The sequence below is a fragment of the Anabrus simplex genome, chromosome 1 (genome assembly GCF_040414725.1).
Source record: "Anabrus simplex isolate iqAnaSimp1 chromosome 1, ASM4041472v1, whole genome shotgun sequence".
NCBI lineage: Eukaryota > Metazoa > Arthropoda > Insecta > Orthoptera > Tettigoniidae > Anabrus > Anabrus simplex.
In genome coordinates, this window is record NC_090265.1 from 96,894,644 (window position 1) to 96,916,134 (window position 21,491).

Here is a 21,491-nt window from a genome sequence, read left to right on the forward strand (position 1 = left end):
TTGGTAAATAGCACACCCACCAAGACGCATGGCTAGTGCATACCATGGAGGCCACGGCGTAGGCTACACGGAGCCACTGGCATTGCCAATGCACTGTGAGAGACTTTGTCTCATTACCAAAAACTGATGCCTGCCTGGCCACCAGATGATACAGATATCGATTCCCATAGGGAACCTGAAATTTTAGTCTCTCATATTGTATTGGCACTGCCGGTGGCTCCAAGTAGCCTACGCAGTGGCCTCCACAGTATGCACTAGCCATGCGTCTTGGTACTGTAGGTGTGCTATTTACCAACTGATGAGCCCAACTTAACATACTGGGGCAAAACGCTGGCAAACAGGAATGAATTAGTTGGAAAATTTATAATGTCCAATAACGGACCATTTATACTGACATCACTTGAAGACCGTCAAGGAAACCAGGAAACGTTTATTTCTTATACCAGAGAAGCCATATTCTTATTCAATTATTCATCTTGTATTATAAGTAGTGAGATTCCAGCACCTTTTCCTTATGCCTATTGCTCACGGTAAAATGTTTCGTAAAATTTGTTGTACAAGTAATTTTATAAAAATTTGGTGAAAACAAGTTGTGTTGCTCATGGTAAAATTATTTTATAAAATCTGTGGAAGCACCAGGATGGCCATCTATGAACTCACTTCTGAACTAAGACGTGTATGTGCTGTCATCTATCGATACATTTTTTTAATCAAGAATCAGCTGTTCAACTTACATTGCTTTTGAGAGTATGGCTCTAACAAACAAAGCAAAACTTGCTGCTTTAGCTGCAATTATATGTTGTACAGTGGTAAAAAGGAAGAAAAGAAATGCCAGGAAATGCTGGACTCGGCATTGGATCAAAAGAAGAGAAGAAGGTAGAGGATTGCTGTCCTTGGTCGAAATTTACTTGAGGTTAGAAGACCAGCATTCATATAGGAATTAGGCGATTGTGTTTTCTGCCTCTCTTCTTGCATTTCTGTTGTGGTAAAGTGGCGTTTTAATTTCATGCAAACAAGGATATTCCTGGTATTCGTCCAGTAAAACACTAACAGCTTCCTTAGACCACCCGGATCCTGCCATTTTAGAAAGAAGTGTTTGTTTACAATCAAGCTTCACAATCTTCTCACGACGTAGCGCCAGCATCATCGTGATGTCAGCTTCGCTGATTGGTTCGTTTCGTAAAATTAATTTTACGGAATAGAACATGTCCTATTTTATGAAAAGTTTTATCAACGGTTTTACAAAACTTGAATTTGACCGTGAGCAACAGAAATTTTATAAAATTAAAATATTGTACAATAAATTTGACAGAAAATTTTACCGTGAGCAACAGGCAATGAGAAGAAATAAAATGATGCATTCGCAATTACCCGCAAATACATTTGTATGTGGTTACCTGGGTCTTCAGTCCATAACAGTAGTATTGCCAGGATCAGCTGATAGTGGTGTGGGGGTTATAGTTACACAATGATGATAGAACACAATGAAAGTACTTGTGCGAGTAAGGTGCGAGGATGCGGACTTGTCATTACAAGGCCGCCGATACAAGTGAATTATGCTGATGTTCAGATTGCAGTACACTACAAAATCTTATAATAAAATACAGAAAAAGAACAATACGGTCAAAGTCAACAATTCTACAGAGAATAGTATATTCAGTTTATAATCTAAAATCCAACTTTCGAGGCTTCTTAGAAAATAGATTCAACAGATCTGTTAATTTTACAATCATGTTTTTGAATTTTTATTTAGTTAACTGTTAATTGTCAGGTTGTTTACTACACATCTACTCTAATCTGCTTGTCACTGTCATACCTTAGTTCTTACCACCTACATTTCTCCCAAAAACTAACTGAAGAAGTCCTCATCAGTATTTTCATACTCTCAAAAGTGACATGAATAATAATAATAATAATAATAATAATAATAATAATAATAATAATAATAATAATAATAATAATAATAATAATCCACGGAATGGCTACGGGATTTGGATTGCATAACTGTCAGCTTGCATTCGGGATATAGTGGGTTCGAATCCCACTGTCGGCAGCCCTGAATATGGTTATTCCTGGTTTCCCATTTTCACATCGGGCAAATGCTGGGGCTGTACCTTAATTTTAAGGCCACGACCGCTTCCTTCCCACTCCTAACCCTTTTCTATCCCATCGTCGCCATAAGACCTATCTGTGTCGGTGTGACGTAAAGCAAATTGAATAATAATAATAATAATAATAATAATAATAATAATAATAATAATAATAATAATGGTACTTGAAGGTGAAGATATTTTTTTTCAATTTGTTTTACGTCACACCGACACAGATAGGTCTTATGGTGACGATGGGATAGGCTTAGGAGTGGGAAGGGAGCGGCCGTGGCCTTAACTAAGGTACAGCCCCAGCATTTGCATTGTGTGAAAATGGGTAACCACGCAAAATCATATTCAGGGCTGTTAACAGTGGGGCTCGAACCCACTATCTCCTGGATGCAAGCTCACAGCTGCGAGCCCCTAAGCGCACGGACAACTCGCCCGATAAAGGTGAAGATAAGTCAGCCTCGTGACAGTAGATTTATTGGCACTTAAACTAACTCTTGCGGAATACAATTCCAGCATCTCGCCGTCTCTGAAACCATAAAAGTGGTTAGTTGGACTTAAACCAAGAACATTATACTAAATGACAATTTAATGCTTTGTAATTTAATTTTAAAATATTGCAAATCTTAGAGGTGTTATATATTTTGCTTATTTTTATCAACATGCCACAGAGCAAGGCGTTGTCCATGTTCATGCTTAAATGCTTGATCTTAAAACTTTTCTGTTAGATATTTTTTCTGGCTGAGTAGCAATTATTTTGTTCGTTTCCAATAATCATGCTTCACCGAGCAAGCGGCTGTGTGGTGTGGGTCACGTAGCTATCAGTTCGCATTCGAGAGATAGTGGGTTCAAAACCCCACTGCCGGCAGCCCTGAGGATGGTTTTCCGTGGTTGTTCATTTTTACACCAAGTAAATGCTCGGGATGTACCTTAATTAAGGCCACGGCCCCTTACCATCCCGTGGTCGCCATAAGACCTACAGTATCGCTGACGGTGCGACGTAAAATAAATTGTAAAGCCGGGCAAAGTGGGTCAGACTGCTGAGGCGCCGGCCTTCTGACCCTATCTTGGCAGGTTCGATCTTCTCTCAGTCCGGTGGTATTTGAAGGTGCTCAAATATGTCAGCCTCGTGTCTGGCAGGCAAAATAACTCCTGCGGATCAAAAGTCTGGCACTTCAGCGTCTCCGAAAACGGTCAAAGTAGTTAGTGGAACGTAAAAACCAATAACATTATTATTATCAAATTGTAAACCAAAAAACATGCTTCAGATTTTATCAATAATGATACTGTAAGAATATGCCTGCTGCCATTTCTTGATGGATACAGTACTTTTGTATCAATCCCTTGGCACAGGCCAGAGTAAAGTGTAGCTTTCACCGAAGTCCCAGACTCATCCATGGCTCTGACAATATGGAAGCTGCTGGGGTATGGGCAGTGCTGAGTAATGACATTCAGAGCACGACTAGTGCATCTGAGTGTTATGAACTGTGTTGCTCTAGGGTCATCGTGCTGCAATAGCACTTTCTGACCCGGTGAGGAAAGCAATGGCAAACTACCTCACTCCTCGTCTTGCCTAGTACGCCTCATTTTGATGCTGCCGTTGGTTTTTTGCGGTTTCCCTATAACCGCATAACCTTTGGTGGTGCTATTTGAGGATCCAACCAGCCTCTGGGCTGATGACCTAACAGACAAACATTGTAAGAATATATCAAAATTAAAATAGTGTAAGATTCTAATTACGGTCTTCGCTAATCGAAAAAGGAACGCTCGGAATACAAGCTAAAAATTTTAGTATCCAAGAAAATTAGATCAACTAGTATTTGAAAATTTGTAGACAACGATCACTTTGCCATGCCTTTGCTGGCGAGATGTAGTGTTTACAGTGCACTATGTCTTCTGGTGTGGGCTATATCAAATTTGTTACTTTGATTGACCTGTCTCAGTCTCATCCTTGGCTTTGGCAATATGAAAGTGACTGAGGTATGAGTGATGCTAGTAATACCATTGCTTATGCAGCCAGTCCCTGCTATGAATGGTGTGAAAATATCGCTCATAGGGTCGGTTGGTGCATGCATTTCAGTGGGCTTGGCAGACTGATATGTAATAGCAGAGGCTGGCTCGGTGAGGAAAGCAACGGGAAACGACCTCACTCCTCATTTCTCTAGTACGCCTCTTCAGTGACGCGTAGGCTGTTTATGACAACTGTTGGCAGAGCTGCAGAGGATCAAACCAGCCTTCGGGCTGAATACCCAACAACGATCACTTTGCCAGTGAAATGTCGTATGGCTTTTAGTGCCGGGAGATCCCAGGACGGGTTCGGCTCGCCAGGTGCAGGTATTTCTGTTTGACCCCCGTAGGCGACCTGCGCGTCGCAATGAGGATGAAATGATGATGAAGACAACACATACACCCAGACCCCGTGCCGTAGGAATTAACCAATTAAGGTTAAAATCCCCGAACCGACCGGGAATCGAACCCGGGACCCTCTGAACCGAAGGCCAGTACGCTGACCGTTCAGCCAACGAGTCGGACACTTTGCCAGTGAAGTAACATGAGTAAAATGCTTTAACTCCTTTGCAGCGATGGAAGAAACCTTGCTAGAAACACGGACTATAATAAATAAATAATTTAATTGACCATAAATTGCTCCATGCGTCGCCGGTCTCTTCACTGTAACCAGTAGTAATTACACTTTAGAGTAGAAGTAGGATCACAAAGCCGACAACTCAGTTTTATGAGACACACGATACAGCTTACATTCCATCAAACCGGAGTGACTTCGCTGTTGGTGAGTTCAAATATTCTTTCCATTTACGATTCCATTTTGAGGAGGAGAGACATAACCAAATCAAATCAACGATTAACTGTGTTGATGGGGTTAAAGTTCCTTTTGGGGATCATTGTAAGTACCTAGGTGTTAAATATAAGGAAATATTTTAATTGGGGTAATCACACAATTATGACTGTAAATAAAGGGTACAGATCTGTGCACATGGTTATGAGAGTATTTAGGGGTTGTAGTAAGGATGTAAAGGAGAGGACACTTAAGTCTCCGGTAAGACCCCAACTAGAGTATGGTTCCAGTGTATGGGGGCAACAACCGGATTACTTGATTCAAGAACTGGAAAAAATCCAAAGAAAAGTAGCTCAATTTGTTCTGGGTGATTTCCGACGAAAGAGTAGCGTTACAAAAATGTTGCAAAGTTTGTCTTGGGAAGACTTGGAGAAAGGAGAAGAGCTGCTCGACTAAGTGGTATGTTCCGAGCTGTCAGTGGAGAGGTGGCGTGGTATGACATTAGTAGACGAATAAGTTTGAGTGGTGTCTTTAAAAGTAGGATATTGATAAAGTTGGAATTCAAGAGGAAAAATTGGGGCAAAATATTCGTTTATAGGGAGGGGAGTTAGGGATTGGAATAACTTACCAAGGGAGACGTTCAATAAATTTCCAGTTTTTTGCAATCGTTTAAGAAAAGGCTAGGATTATTTATTTATCGTATGGTTTACAACCACATCACAATAAAAGTATTTTAATATTATTTTCACGTCTGAACACATTAAGTCAGAATGTCAGATTGGTATCTCTAATATAATTTACACCGTTTTGAGTAGCCATCAGGAAATCGGCTGAATCTTCTGAGAAGGCTGATAGAGGGCATTCTTGGATAATATGCTGAACATTTTGTCTTTCAGCACCACAATTACACTCGGGAGATGGAATTTTCTTCCATTTATAAAGGGAGTCTGCACATATACCACAATTAGTTCTGATTCGGTTTAGAGTACACCAAATTTTTCTGGCGAGCTCAAAACCTGGTGGCTTAGATGTGATGCATGGCATAGCTTGCTGTTCTGCTGTTGCAGAGGTCTTCCATAATTGCTTCCAGCTGTCAATCATATTGAAATTACTTTCAGCAAGCTTCCTTGCAGTATTCAATGGAGGGTGGCGAGAGCGAAGTATCTTCCTGTTAATAACAGGCAGGTCAAGATGTACAGGAAGAGAAGAATTGTTGCACATATTATTGTACACCTTGATAAGTGCTTGTTCTCCTTCTCACGGTTGGAGGTGATATGTGATTTAATGATGGCAGCCAGTATGTTGGAGTACATCTGATTGTCCCTGATATTAAACGCATGGTTTGGTTGAGCTGAGTATCAACAAGCTTAACATGAGCACTGTTTATCCAGATTGGAGCACAATATTCAGCCACGGGATAAACTAGTCCAAGGGCAGAAGTCCGAAGTGTAGAAGCTGTTGACCCCCACGTAGTGCCGCACAGTTTCTGCAGGATATTATTTCTGGTTCTGAGTTTGGCGGCAGTTCTGCTAAGATGTTCTTTGAAACTAAGAGTCCTATCTAGAATGACTCCTAGAAATGTTGGATACTTGGTATGTGAGAGTAATTTCCATTTAAGATTCCATTTTGAGTAGGAGAGACATCATAACCAAATCAAATCAACGATTTGCTAGGAAAACAGATAGGGAATCTGCCATCTGGGCGACTGCCCTAAAGACAGATCAGTAGTGACTGATATATTGATATACTTTATTCATAAATATTTTTCATAAAAATGCAGACTTTCACATCCTGTCTTATTCGCCGGGTTGTTAGAAGGTTGAAAGCAAGTAAAGGTAATACATGTCTACGTATACATACATAAATTTTACCCTTAAATACACAATGTATTATTCATTTCAAATGTTATTTTTCATTCTAAACGCAATGCATAATCATCAGGACTTTTTATATATTAGTCAATATTGAATGTAAAAATATTATTAGTTTTGAATATTTGACGTAAATCGCAAAGTTGTACAGTTATATACATAGAATACTACTATGCCGCACTACAGTTATGTCGGTGAGTTGCATAAATTTTAGGGGTTCTGATAATTCAGATCGCTAATAATTATACAAATCTCAATGCAGAACCGTTGTGCGGGCTTGAAGACACCTGCGCCTTGGTTAAATACGTATGAATTCTAACCTATTAGTGGCTAAAAATTTCCAGCCCTCAGTCCAGAATTAAAATCCCAGGGTTGACAGAATCGAACCTGGGACCTCCGGGAAAGTGACACCACAGGACCTGATCTCCGATTGCCCTGGGTCAACATTGTATTTTTCCAGGGGCCATTACTTTATTTACGCGATATCGTCATTCTTTGAGAACCTATTTCAGAGATGCAGCCAGATATTCGTCGTCCTTCTATATCTAAGATAGCGAGTTTGATCCCCTATCGAGGCCGTTGACATTTCAGGATGTGTAAGAAGTGTCGCAGGTTACCAGAGCTTCAAAGAACTCCTGCAGGACAGCATTCCTACAACCTGGCTTCTCTGAAAATATATAGCAATTGGACCTTCTAATGAACAGGTCTCTGTTCCCAGAATAATCCATAAGGTAGCCGGCATTCCAACATTCGGCATATGTGGCCAAACCACCGCGATCTCCGATATTAAATTAATTCTGGGACCGTTGTTTTGCTTATGTCTTAATTAGTATTGTTTGCGCTTCAGAACCATACAACAGAAATGAAAGAAAGAAGCGAACGAACGGTGTCGATTTTAATTTTGATTCTGATATTACATTTCCTTCACAAGGATAATTCGAGCGATCCGAAGACAGCTTCAGCGAGACCAGTCCTACTGTGAATTGCAGCAGTTGATGCCACTTTCTACTTCAGCACTAGTATTTGAATTCATTGATGTTTTCAATTGTATTCACAGAAAGAAAGACAGCTGCTGATGGGTCATCGGTTGTCATGACTTAGGTTTTGTCTGTGTTAAGGATTAGCCTATACAATATGGTTGTATTGACTATATTGTCTAGAACGATTGTGGTTTCTGCATCATCATTCGCAAATACAGCGCAGTCATCAGATTACATTACGTCTGTTATGAAGTAACTATGTCCATATAACATGTCTAGCCTATAATGGAAAATTTTTCTCAAGATCTTATCAACGACCGCGTTAAATAACAAAATCGTGATCATATACACAGGAAATTCATCCTCTATGGATGCGAACGCAGGCTGTTCAGTTACTATGTTGCCTGGATTAGGCGTAGTATTTTCTCAGACACGTATTCACTTTAGCACCTTTCATAAGGCTAGCCAATGGACGCTGTCGAAGACAGCACGGAAATCGATGACAGTTTTATTACCACATAGTATTCGTTCTTCCATCAACTGTCTGACAGAGAAGACTAACTTTCTGGAGGATGAAAACCGGTTTGCTCCTCTCTAGCGGTGGTTTGTTCATGACATTGTATGCGCAGTTGGATGATGCACATGAAGACTTTCCGAGAACTTTCAGTAGACTGATACCACGGTAGTTCCAGCATTAACGGCTGTCATTATTTACCCTGACATGGACAAATAATGCGCAAATTCACACAGTAGGAATTTGTTCCAAGTGTCCGCCACGCCATTGCTACCAGTTATTTTACCATTATTAAGCACTATTTTAACTTCTTCCAAGATGGGTTTAGTGTCGGTTGCTATACTAACCGACACATTGACGGGAGGAGACACGGGCATTGATCCCGTTAGTTCGTTATGATTTTACAGTTGCTCAAAATATTCACTCCAGCGTTTCACTTTCTCGGAAAAGGATCGTACGAAAGAGCCATCTGACTTGCGTATTTTGTCACCGATCGGCTTGGTCTTCCAACTAAGGCGGCTAAGTTTAATGTAGAGCATGTTGTATTCGTTACGTTATGCGACTTCTTTTACTGACCACCTTCTTCCAGTGGACACTGCGGTCAGTTCCGATATGGCGACATACTGAATGATTTAGACTGTACAGTTCATAGTCAATAATTTTTGCGCATTTACGTTGATCGATTAGTTCAAGGCACTCGTTTGAAATCCAATCCTGTGTCCAGTGATGCACAATTGGACAGATGCTCTCAACATTTTGTCCGAATGGCCCTACCAACCTGGATATCTACGATTTTCACATCATAGGACTGTTCCAGGATGGTGATCCGGTTAGCTAATGCTAGCTGAAAATCACGCTTACACGCCGGATCAACAAGCTTGATCCACTTATGCCTGGTCGATTGTGGTTCAATTTGTTTTTAACTTGCGAGTGTATGCTGTGATGATCCGATCCGCAGTCTGCGCTGCCCATCGCACGTTCTTTTTTCAAAGACGATCTAAAACGTGTCTTGATCGGGACATAATCTAGAATGGTGGGGGTGGTGGTGGTGGTTTTTGTTTTAAGAGGAAGTAAAACGAGGTAATCATCCTCTCTGAACAAACAAATGGAAAAGAAATGTAAAATATAAAACAAAGTTATTTATTCAACAAAGGAATTTGGAAACGCAGTACAAAATAAAACAAAAAACGATTATAGAACTAGGCCGAAAGGATTACTAACGTATCAAAAGAGAACGTACGTTCCCTGAGTAACAGTACACTTGTAATTTATATACCCTTGACAAGTCCACTGTCGCACATAAAGCGGATGACGAGATCAGCAGTAGTCGCGTCATCGGCTAGTATGCGTTCGAGTGTTTCCTGTAGGCCGAGGCTCCGCCTTAGGCCAGAGAGATCTGCGTACTCTGTGAGGATGTGGGCCACGGTGAAGTCGGCACCACGAGAACACACTGGGGGTCTTCCCTCTTTAGGAGGTAAGAGTGCGTGGATCGTAAATGACCTATCCTCAGCCTGCATAGTACTATGGCCTCTCTCCGTGAAGGTCGGAAAGAGGACCGCCACACGGTAGTTGTCTTCTTAATTGCTCTCAGCTTGTTGGGAGTTCGGATATCTAGCCACTCCGATTCCCAGGACGCCAAGATGGTTCGACGTAGCTGAGAACAAATATCCTTAGCAGGTACATTGACTGGTCTTGGAGGTAAAAGTACAGCTTCCTTTGCAGCTTCATCCGCAAGTTCGTTTCCCGCAATCCCAACGTGGCTCGGAAGCCACGCGAAAGTTATTCTGTTGCCAGCATTCCATAACCTGGCTAGAAGGTCATGTATCTGTTGTACCAGTGGGTGTTGTAAGAAACAGGTTTCAATAGACTTCAGAGAACTTAACGAATCGGTACACATAAGAATGTGGCTTCTTTCGTCACTTAGTGCAAACTGCAGAGCCTCTAAGATGGCGTAAAGCTCTGCAGTATACACGCTACATACTTTAGGGAGCGAGATCTTCGTACTCATATCATCAATGACGAAAGAGCAACCAACATTATCTCCGATTTTAGAGCCATCCGTGAAGATAAGTCTCGCAGCCGGATATTGGTGAACCAAGTCCTGGAAATTCTTCCGATAAACGGAGGAATCCGTGTTCACCTTGGGTCCACGGAGCAGATCTAGACGTATATCCGGTCGCGGAACCAACCACGGAGGTACCTCGCTAAGAGTTCGTTCAAGACAACCACCCATATCAATATGCAAATCATGACACAAGTTATCAATCCGAAACCCAACCGGTCGTGTGGCATTCGGCCGGTCTTGGCACCGCTGGTGGTATTGGGTACGATAGATGCATTGATAGCTTGGATGTAGCGGCATTTCACGAATTTTGGCAGCGTACGTGAGGGGTAACTGCTGCCTTCTTATCCGTAAAGGTGGAACTCCCGCTTCAGCGAGCAGGCTGGGAATGGGGCTAGTACGGAAAGCAACCGTTGCCAGCCTTACTCCACTATGGTGAATACTGTCTAAAACGCTCAGCGTAGATTTTGATGCTGAACCATAAGCCGCACTTCCATAGTCAATCCGGGAGAGGACTGTAGCCGTGTAAAATCGCAGCAGTACCGCACGGTCAGCTCCCCACGAAGTGCCGCTGAGAAACTTAAGCATGTTAAGTCTCTTCATGCAGGCAACCTTCAACTGACGGATGTGGGGCTGCCACGTAAGTCTCTTATCAAAATGGAGAACCAGGAATCTGCAGGTGTCAACCACTGGTAAGACACTGTTTCGCAAGCGGAGCTCTGGTTCAGGATGCACAGGCCGACGTCGACAGAAGTGTACAATAGAGGTTTTCGCTGCTGAAAATCGAAAACCGTGTTGCAGGGCCCATCTGTCGACTCGGTTAATAGCTTGCTGTAGCAGTCTCTCAGCAAACGCCACCCTTCCGGAGCTGTAAAGTAGAGCTAAGTCGTCTACATACAGCGAAGGAACGACTGCGGGCCTAGCAGCGGCAACTATGCCGTTGATGGCGATTGCGAACAGCGTGACACTCAGTACCGATCCCTGAGGTACTCCATTTTCCTGAACGTAATATTGAGAAAATGCATTCTCTACACGGACTCGAAAGAGACGGAGAGACATGAAGTTCTCAATAATCGTTGGCAAATTTCCCCGAAATCCCCACTGGTGTAGTGTGGAGAGAATCCCATATCGCCAGGTAGTGTCGTAAGCTTTCTCCAGGTCAAAAAACACGGCGACTATGTGTTCCTTCCGGAGAAAGGCCTCCTGAATGGCGCTCTCCAGTCTGACCAGATGATCAGTGGCAGACCGATGAGAGCGAAAACCACACTGGTAGTTAGACAAGAGACCCTCCTTTTCCATGGCCCACACAAGACGCCGGTTAACCATCCTTTCAAATAGCTTACAGAGGCCATTTGTAAGGCATATTGGCCTATAACTATCCAGAAGTTTTGGATCTTTACCTGGCTTGGGAATTGGTATCACAATTCCCTCACGCCATTGAGATGGAAACACTCCCTCACTCCATATTCTGTTGAATAGGGTGAGGATATCCTTGAGACATCTGTCACTCAAATGCTTAAGCATTTGATTACGGATTTTGTCCGGTCCAGGAGCCGTATCTCTGCATAGCCCGAGTGCACTCCGCAACTCCCACTCCATGAAGGGCACGTTGTAGGGATGCGAAGCACTAGAGGCGAAAGAGAGATGGTGTGCCTCTGCTTCGTGCTTAATAGGAAGAAATGCAGGGTCGTATCTCCTAGAGCTGGACGTATCTGCGAAATGTGACGCGATGTGATCTGCAATGACTGAAGGAATCGTAACTATATCTCCATTAATGGAGATTCCGGGTACTGAGGGCACATTCTGTACTCCGATAATACGGCGGAGTTTTGTCCACACTTTTGGTGACGGAGTATGTGCCGTGATGGATGACACATACTTTTCCCACGTAGCTTTCTTACTTTCTCGAATCAAAAAACGGGCCTTCGCACGCAGACGCTTAAATGTGATATGATTGGCCATCGTAGGATTTCGACGATAATGCTTGAAAGTCCGTCGGCAGCAATTTCGTCCGTCTACCATGGGACCTGTTTCCGGCGACGAATACCGGACGAGGAAGGAATTGTTTCCTCTACAGCAGCCAAAATTCCAGTAGTAATGGAAGAAACGTGGTCGTCAACAGACTCCAGCATATCATCAGCCATCACTGCGCTTTTGTAAATTCTGGCCAATTTGCCCGCCGAAGTAACCAACGCTTAGGTACTTCGGACTGTCTTTGATTCAAGAGAGATAGAATTATCGGAAAGTGGTCACTATCACAGAGGTCGTCGTGTACTTGCCACCGTAGCAGGGGAACTAGCGCACGGCATCACAAAGTGACATCCAGGTGTGAGAATGTGCCATGCGCGCTACTGAAATGTGTCGGTTCCCCTGTATTAAGCACACAAAGATCAAATAAGTTGATCATTCGCTCGAGCATCCTCCCCCTAGAACAGGAAGACGGAGAACCCCATAGTATGTTACGGGCGTTCACGTCTCCCAGCATGAGGAAAGGAGGAGGCAGCTGACTGATCAAATCTTGCAGTGCACGAATATCAAGGTTATAATCTGGTGGAAAGTACACGTTGCAAACCGTTGTCATTACTGGCAAAGGAGTGCGAACTGCAACTGCATCTAGCTGAGTACGGAGCGGTACTTCTTCGCTAAAGATGTCGGAGCGAACTAGGGTACAAACGCCCCCCAGTTGCCGCGCCATCCATAGCTACTCTGTCTTTGGAAAAAAGACGGTATCCTCTCATAGTCGTGTCGTGTCCAGGTCTCAAACGAGATTCCTGTAGACAGACTATGGAGGCCGCATAGACGGATATCAATTGACGTAACTCAGCTAGGCGACAGTGGTAACTACTGCAGTTCCACTGCAATAGTGCCATTGTGTGGATCGGTAAGACTTCGAAATTAGAGCATTTTCTTGCTCTTCTTTTTGTCTATTACCTGCCAGGTTCCGCCGTCTAAATCAGGTTTCATTTTTGTCGCAATCACCATCCACGACAATGAGTGGTTCAGTCTCCATTGTCTCCTGAGAAGGAGGCGCGGTGACTGGACCCTCCTCAGACGGTGATCTCATTGTTCGAGCACAGTGGGCCTTCTTCCTGGGAGAACTAGGTTCTCCAGAAAGTGATCGAACAAGAGGACGTCGGGGCCTCTCGCTCTTGCCCAGCGTTTCTTTCTTTTTTGGAGGTGAGCCGGCAGATGGCTTGCCGGATTTTTTCGGGGATCCTATGGACCCCGACTGAGTTGGAGAAGGCTTCTTCTCCAATGTTTTAAGGGAGCGCTGTGGCTTCACCTTCTCCTCCTTAATGATCTGGGCATTGGAAGGAGGGCTGGACTTTCCAGCCCTATTTGGGGAAGTCTTTCCCCCCGCCCTGTTGGGGGAGGACTTCCCAGCCGAACGTTCCTGGGAAGAGCCCTTCCCAGGCAACGTCGACAGTAACGCTCTTTTCGGTGCTTCGCTATTTGAAACTCCAGTTTCTTTACTTATTGAATTTTATTGCTGGCTTTGACTTTTCGATGCATTTTCGGTACTGGTGTTCTGTACGAAACTCTGCGGAGTGATCCGCACGTTTGCGACCTTTTCAGCTAAGGAGATGGAGAACTCCGGAGCAGCCATGGACTTGAACTTCCTCCGGGCGTCTGGATAAGATAGCTTATCCAGAGTTTTTATCTCCTGGATCTTCTCCCGCTTGAATGTGGGACACTCCTTGGAGATTGGAGCATGCGTACCCGGGCAGTTGACGCACATAGGTGGTGGTGTGCATTCAACCCCAGTATGCTCGCACTTCCCACACATTTTGCAGGTCGTTGAACCTGTACATCGCAATGAGGTGTGGCCAAACTTTTGACAGTTAAAGCACCTCGTTGGTGCCGGAATATATGGACGAACAGTCAGGCGATACATTGCCACTTTTATCCGTTCAGGTACGGTCTCGGCGTCGAAGGTAAGGATGAAAGCACCCGTATCGAGTAGCTTATCACCCACACGCCTCTTCAACCTTTTCACGTCGGTTACACCCCGACGTGCTAGGTACCGGTTCATCGTATCATCGGAAGACTTAACCAAATCCCTGCGGAATATAACTCCCTTGCAGGAGTTAAGGGTTTGGTGCTTCTCGATTTTCACCTCTACCTTTCCGAATAACTTGGCTTTAAGTAGCCGTCTGGACTGTTCAGCCGTAGATGTCTTGATAAGTACGGATCCATCGCGGAGCTTGCGCATCTCGTCGACTTCACCAGCAACAATTTCTTCGATGGAATTGCTGATCATGAAAGGACATTCATCAAGAAAACTCTTACCATCGACCCTGGAAGCAACCAGGAATCGAGGAAGACGTTCGTCACTTACATAATCCACTGGAACTGGAGTATATCGCTTGCGTTTCTTACCAATCTTGGACGCCGTTTTTTGAAGGGTGCCACCCTTTGAAAGTGTTGAATGAAAAGAGAGAGGTTCCGTTTTTTGGTCCCACGAGTACTCACGGAAATATGAGGCCGACCTCCGGCAGAGCCAAGGAGATTTACCGGAGGCAAGGCTATATACTCCAGAGGGCGCCCGGTATCTGGAGGGGGTCGCTTGGAACTACTCTCCCAGTAGCCATGCATCACCTCGCCACGACCCGAAACTTGTGATTGAGGGAGGATAAAACCGTACTAAGCTATTTTTTAAATTTTTTAAAAAATTTTAATGTCTAACCTAATCTACCCGAGGCAGAGAGGGTGGCCAGACAGGAAGAGGAATGAAATTAAAGATGGTGAGAATAGAAGGGTAGAAATAGTGTTGAAGAATAAAGAGCACAGACACCTCTCAAGCAACTCGGGGGACACCTTGTTAGTCTGGCCCTACACCGAGGCCTATCCAGCATGGGAAACCCTGAGCTGGCACAGCCCTCGGGATCAACAAGCACACAAGCCCCCACACCGACTTCAAGGTCATGGTGTCCCTAGAGGGGGACATAATCTAGAAGTGATTCGTCCTTGCCACTTGAATCTGGTGCTTAAGGGGATGCTGAAAGAAGCTGTCTTCGACCAGGAGACCGTTCTTCGTTGTAAACGGCAGCAGTCTTACCGCATTGTCGTTAACTTCATATAATCCATAGACATATTATAGGCTTTTGGGCTTATGCCGTGTCAAGAAAATAAGGTGAAACTCTTTACGTTTGGCAGAGAACTTTGCCCTGCTTCTTCAGAAAAAATCTCGACTGTTTACGAGAAAGGCTACTCAAACAATGATGTTCGAACTTAGACGTCTTATGGAGGAGGTACGTTCATTCGCCCCGAGATGGCTCTACAGCGCTAGCGTTCGAAGCGGAAGCTGACGGAACCATTAGAATCAGTCTGAGAGGGAGTCACATAGCATAACAGGTGTACACACATATCAAGGTGTGACACTGACACAAGCCTGGAATGAAACATCTGGCAATGAGGAACTTACGAATTTGGAAAACACCGAAACGAAATAACAATAATGAAGGGACAGAGAAGAGAACTTCCTACTTAAATCCTTAATGGCTGGCAACCACGCATTACTTAATTGATAGCCAGTGTTCCTGTTGAAATTGTTAGGATTTCTGCGTATTTCCACAGCTTCCCATATAATCTTGGACCTGCAGTGTCGTGTGGGTAAGAGCTCGAGCATTTTGGAACACGACATCATGACCCGACGATAGAGCGTGCTCAGCTATTGCTGATTTGTCTGACTGGTTGAGACGAATATTTCGTTCATGTTCCTTGATACTAGTACCAATGGACCGGCATGTTGCGCCAATGTATACCTTGCCTCAAGTACAAGGAATTTCGTATACCACAAGATGTAAAAGTGGGGACAATTTATCCTTGGTTTTACCTAGACTGTGAGCTATTTCAGTGACGGTGCCAAACACGGTTTTTATATTGTGTTTGCGAAGGACCTTGGCAATTCGATCTGTGGTGTTGTGAATGCAAGGCAGGTAGTTACCTTCACTTCTTCCTTCTGTGAGCTTTGCTTCGTCGTTTCTTTGGGATTCAGGGCTCTAGGAATCTGCAAATCGCTGTAACCATTACACCTTAACGTGACTTTGAATGTGTCCATCTCCACCTGAATATTTGATTGCTCACAAATTCGTCTTGCCGTCTTGGTGAGTGTCGTGAGAATGCCTTGCTTTTGTGTTGGATGGTGGTGAGAATGGATTTTGCCCTCATGATTTTGGTTAGCTGCTTATTGTCTTGTTTGGAAATAGTAAACTTTACACCACCTCTGTATTCCGCCGGAGACGACGAATCGGTTTCATATATTCTTAGATTCATAGGTTACATGCCTGATTTCAGGGCCCTCGGCAGAGGCCTCCTTCACCCTGGCTTGGGTCCGGCAAAAGCAACTACTGAGTTACTCAATCCACGCAGTAAATACCGCAGGTGAAATTATTATTATCTATATAAATAAAATTGTTTCTGTTTGTCTGTTTGTCTGTCTGTTTGTCTGTTCCACCATCACGTCGAAACGGCTGGATAGATCTCAACCAAACTTCATATTTAGAGTATACTGACCCCGGGGAAGGTTTCGATATGCATATCATTTTAAAATCTTTGAAAAGACGGGGGTTTTATAGGAAAAACGGTTTTCCTCCATTTTCTCTTATACTATTATAGGCAAAATATCGAATTTGTCGTATAAGGACGAGACAAAGCTCAATTTAATCCTCTTGACGCAAAGAACAAAACTCGGTAAGCCCTACGGGCCCGAAAACCATGTTTTAAGGCCCTAAAACCAACCGTTACGGAGATATTGGCACCACACTACCCCTGCTCTAGGAATCGGATAAAGAAATGAACTGCCGTAACCATGGCAACGTCAGCTCCAGGATTCTAGAGCAGTGAGATTATGCATGTACGTTTGGGCATAGCTGTCAACCAAAATAGGTACAAATAAGACTTAATATCTGGGAAAAAAATATACTGTTGTGTAAGGCACTCATAGGACTCCTTTGGGCGGGGATGGAAAGGGGGTGAAGAACGAGTGTAAAAATCTATATAAATAAAATTGTTTCTGTTTGTCTGTTCCACCATCACGTCGAAACGGCTGGATAGATCTCAACCAAACTTCATATTTAGGGTATACTCATCCCGGAGAAGGTTTTGATATGCATATCATTTTAAAATCCTTGAATAGACAGGGGGTTTATAGGAAAACCAGAATGGTTTTTCCACCATCACGTCGAAACGGCTGGATAGATCTCAACCAAACTTCATATTTAGAGGATACTCATCGCGGGGAAGTTTTCCATATGCATATCATTTTAAAATATTTGAATATATGGGGGGTTTATAGGAAAATCAGAATGGTTTTTCCACCATCACGTCGAAACGGCTGGATGGATCTCAACCAAACATTGTATTTAGAGTATACTAATCCCGGGGAAGGTTTAGATATGCATATCATTTTAAAATCCTTGATTAGACGGGGGGTTTATAGGAAAACCAGAGTGGTTTTCCCACCATCACGTCGAAACGGCTGGATAGATCTCAGCCAAACTTCATATTTAGAGTATACTCATCCCAGGAAAGGTTCCGATATGCATATAATTTTAAAATCTTTGAATAGACGGGGTGTTTATAGGAAAACCACAGTGGTTTTCCTCTATTTTCTCTTATACTATTGATTTTCTGTAAACTTCGTTTACCGTACGTGAAACGTCTCTTCATTATAAACAACTTTCGTTATGTTCATAATTTACCTTACTCTTCACATGACGGAGAAATTTACAATTTTCTGCTGGTATCATGCTCTGCATTTAGTGACCGACAGACCGACAACGAACCTACAGGTTACCATGGCAACGTCTCTGACTGCATGCCAGTAGGGAAGTAACGTATTGCCATTTTCCTCATCATGCTTTTAAATTCGTGGTTGTTCCTTGGGTAGATGGCAAGAGAGGCATCAATCGGCTCATCTGCGGGATATTGGCGGAATATCGTTGGAGGTTATAACCGCCCTCGAATAGATTAAGTAATAACACCATTAGTCATCTTCATATTTGTTTACCTAAGAATCACTGAACCTAAATTTCTCCTCTGTTAGCGCTTTATTATATCCATAACTCACGGCATTTATTTATTTGTCGTTATCCGGCTGTCCTCAGTTATAATCCATTTTCTATTAGTTTCAACATTCTTAACTGTATTATTTTCTTCCTTAATTACGCCGTATGTACGTGAATGCTAGAAACTACTGGATGCATTTCCACCAAGATTCGTATTTAGAATAAACCTTTCCTTGATAGGTTTCAGGGCAAATATTGTTTCTAAATCCCTGAACTAACTGGGGGTTTATACGAAACCGAAACAGTGATTTTGCACTTCCAAAAAATATACACAACAAAAGTTTATGGAAGTCTACCTACCTTGGTAGAAATTAATGTCTAAACCTTTTTTTCTCATGTGCATCATTTCGATACGAGGATCAATAAGGGAGATATCATTAAAGGACCGTTTTTCTGTACAAGTCCCATCGGACTTAACTCACGAGCGGGTGCGTGTAAAGCGTATTCCTTACAACTTGAAAACTACTGAAGACATTCGAAACAAAATTTATATTTAGCATCCACCTGTCCAAAGGTAGGTTTTAAACGTAAATAACATTTCATGTTCCGGAATGGACTGGCGGTTTATAAGGAACCGAAATGGTGATTTTACTCTTCCACAATATATACAGAACAAGACCAACCTGACTGGAAATCGACCAAACCTGATGGAATTCCACCTCTAAACCTTTTTTTTCATGTGCATTTTTTCGTCAGGAGGATTAATAAGGGAGATATCATGAATGGTCACTTTTGCAGGTTAAGTCCAGCGGACATAGCCCAAAAGGTGTTTTACATGGAGCAGATTCCTTATCTATATAAATCAAATCGTAACGACTGTGTACCTCTACACTGACTATTTTGGCGAAATTTTCGTACAGCTTTCCGTTTAAGGGGTAATAATAACAATCTCCATAATTTTTGATTTCCTGAAAGTCCTAATTTTTACCCGCCTCGCCCAAAATCCACATTGTGGCATAATCTGCCAGAAGAATAAGAAGATAATTGAAATTTGACAAAATTATACGTTTTAGCCTGTAACGAATGAAAAATCCTATATCATTAAATTTTTCATTTTTTATCCCCGAAGAATATCGAAATATGCAGGCAATTTTAATGATGGTGCAGACCTTCGGAAATTCCTATCACGTAACGGATTGCACAATCTCCGTTCAATTTGGAATGATCTACAACCTTGGTCTTATGACTTTATGCCGTATCTGTATCCCTTTTACGTTTGATTTTTCTCTATTAATCGATGTTAAGTCAATTTGGAATTTTCACATGCATTATTCATACTTTCAATTACTTATATGAAATACAGAATCATCAAACTCTTCACGAAAATTGGCCCACTCAGTAGCCATATGTGAGCCAAATGCTACGTATGTAGCTGTCACATTATTATCCGAAAAGTAATGTAATGTGAGATGATCTTACAAAACCTTTACCCTGTTCCACGTTTCTAAATCTGACCCAAGAATAGATGACATATCATTGGACCAGCCATTTAGGCCACTAAATCCGGCGTGTCTTATGGTATAATCCTTTGTCGATATGACGTACGTTTAGTAGCAGTTAATCTGTAAATGAAGGTCTTCAATATTGTAAACACGCATATACTTTCGTATGTCGATCTATATATATTCACTGATGTCGATTTAGCGATCGAGAAAGGGTCGGTCTGCTATTGTAATCAGTACTCCCCACACCGACTTTGACTGGCAGTAGGAAAGGGTTCCTTCTCCAACTCCTGTGTAACTGTCATTAGTAAGGAAGGCCTACAATTGTAATGAATAGTTCCCTTCTCGATTTGACTTGCAGAAGGTAAGTGAGCATGCAGTTTTGTTTAAAACTCCCCTACCCGATTGTGTTTGGCAGTAGGCAAGGGTGCCCGCCATTATAAAGAAATGTACTCATCTAAAATGTGACTGGCATTAGGCATAGTGGCCTGCTATTTTGATGGAAACTCACCAACTTGGTGTGACTGGCAGTACGCTGGCTGGCAGTAGGAAAAGGGGCCTGTCATTATAATGATAACTGCACAACTCAATTTCGAGTGATAGTAGGGTAATTGCCTGCCATTATAATAAAAACTGTAATCTGTCTGGAGGTAGGAAAGGGGGGCTGCCATTTTAACGAAAACTCCCCAAATCGATTCTGTCCGCATAGTAGGCAATGGGGCCTGCAATTATAATGTAAACTTCCCAACCTGATTGTGAATGCCAGTAGGCAAGTGAGCCTGCCGTTATATCACAAATCCGTAACAAACACTTTACATTGGAAACGTACGGGGACCTCCCCATGCTCTTTCTCGGATAACGCTAAGAGACATGCAATTTTAAAACTATCTTATTTACTGCATGTACACTATTTACTTCGATATTCGAATACAATGTAGAATACCGTAGCGAAGCACAGGTACATTCGCTAGTTATCTATATAAATAAAATTGTTTCTGTTTGTCTGTTTGTCTGTCTGTTTGTCTGTTCCACCATCACGTCGAAACGGCTGGATAGATCTCAACCAAACTTCATATTTAGAATATACTGACCCCGGGGAAGGTTTCGATATGCATATCATTTTAAAATCTTTGAAAAGACGGGGGTTTTATAGGAAAAACGGTTTTCCTCCATTTTCTCTTATACTATTATAGGCAAAATATCGAATTTGTCGTATAAGGACGAGACAAAGCTCAATTTAATCCTCTTGACGCAAAGAACAAAACTCGGTAAGCCCTACGGGCCCGAAAACCATGTTTTAAGGCCCTAAAACCAACCGTTACGGAGATATTGGCACCACACTACCCCTGCTCTAGGAATCGGATAAAGAAATGAACTGCCGTAACCATGGCAACGTCAGCTCCAGGATTCTAGAGCAGTGAGATTATGCATGTACGTTTGGGCATAGCTGTCAACCAAAATAGGTACAAATAAGACTTAATATCTGGGAAAAAAATATACTGTTGTGTAAGGCACTCATAGGACTCCTTTGGGCGGGGATGGAAAGGGGGTGAAGAACGAGTGTAAAAATCTTACTATATATAGAAATGGAAGTGTGTGTGTAAATGACACATCTCCAACTAAACCACCGGAGCAATTTCAACCAAACTTGGTACACGTA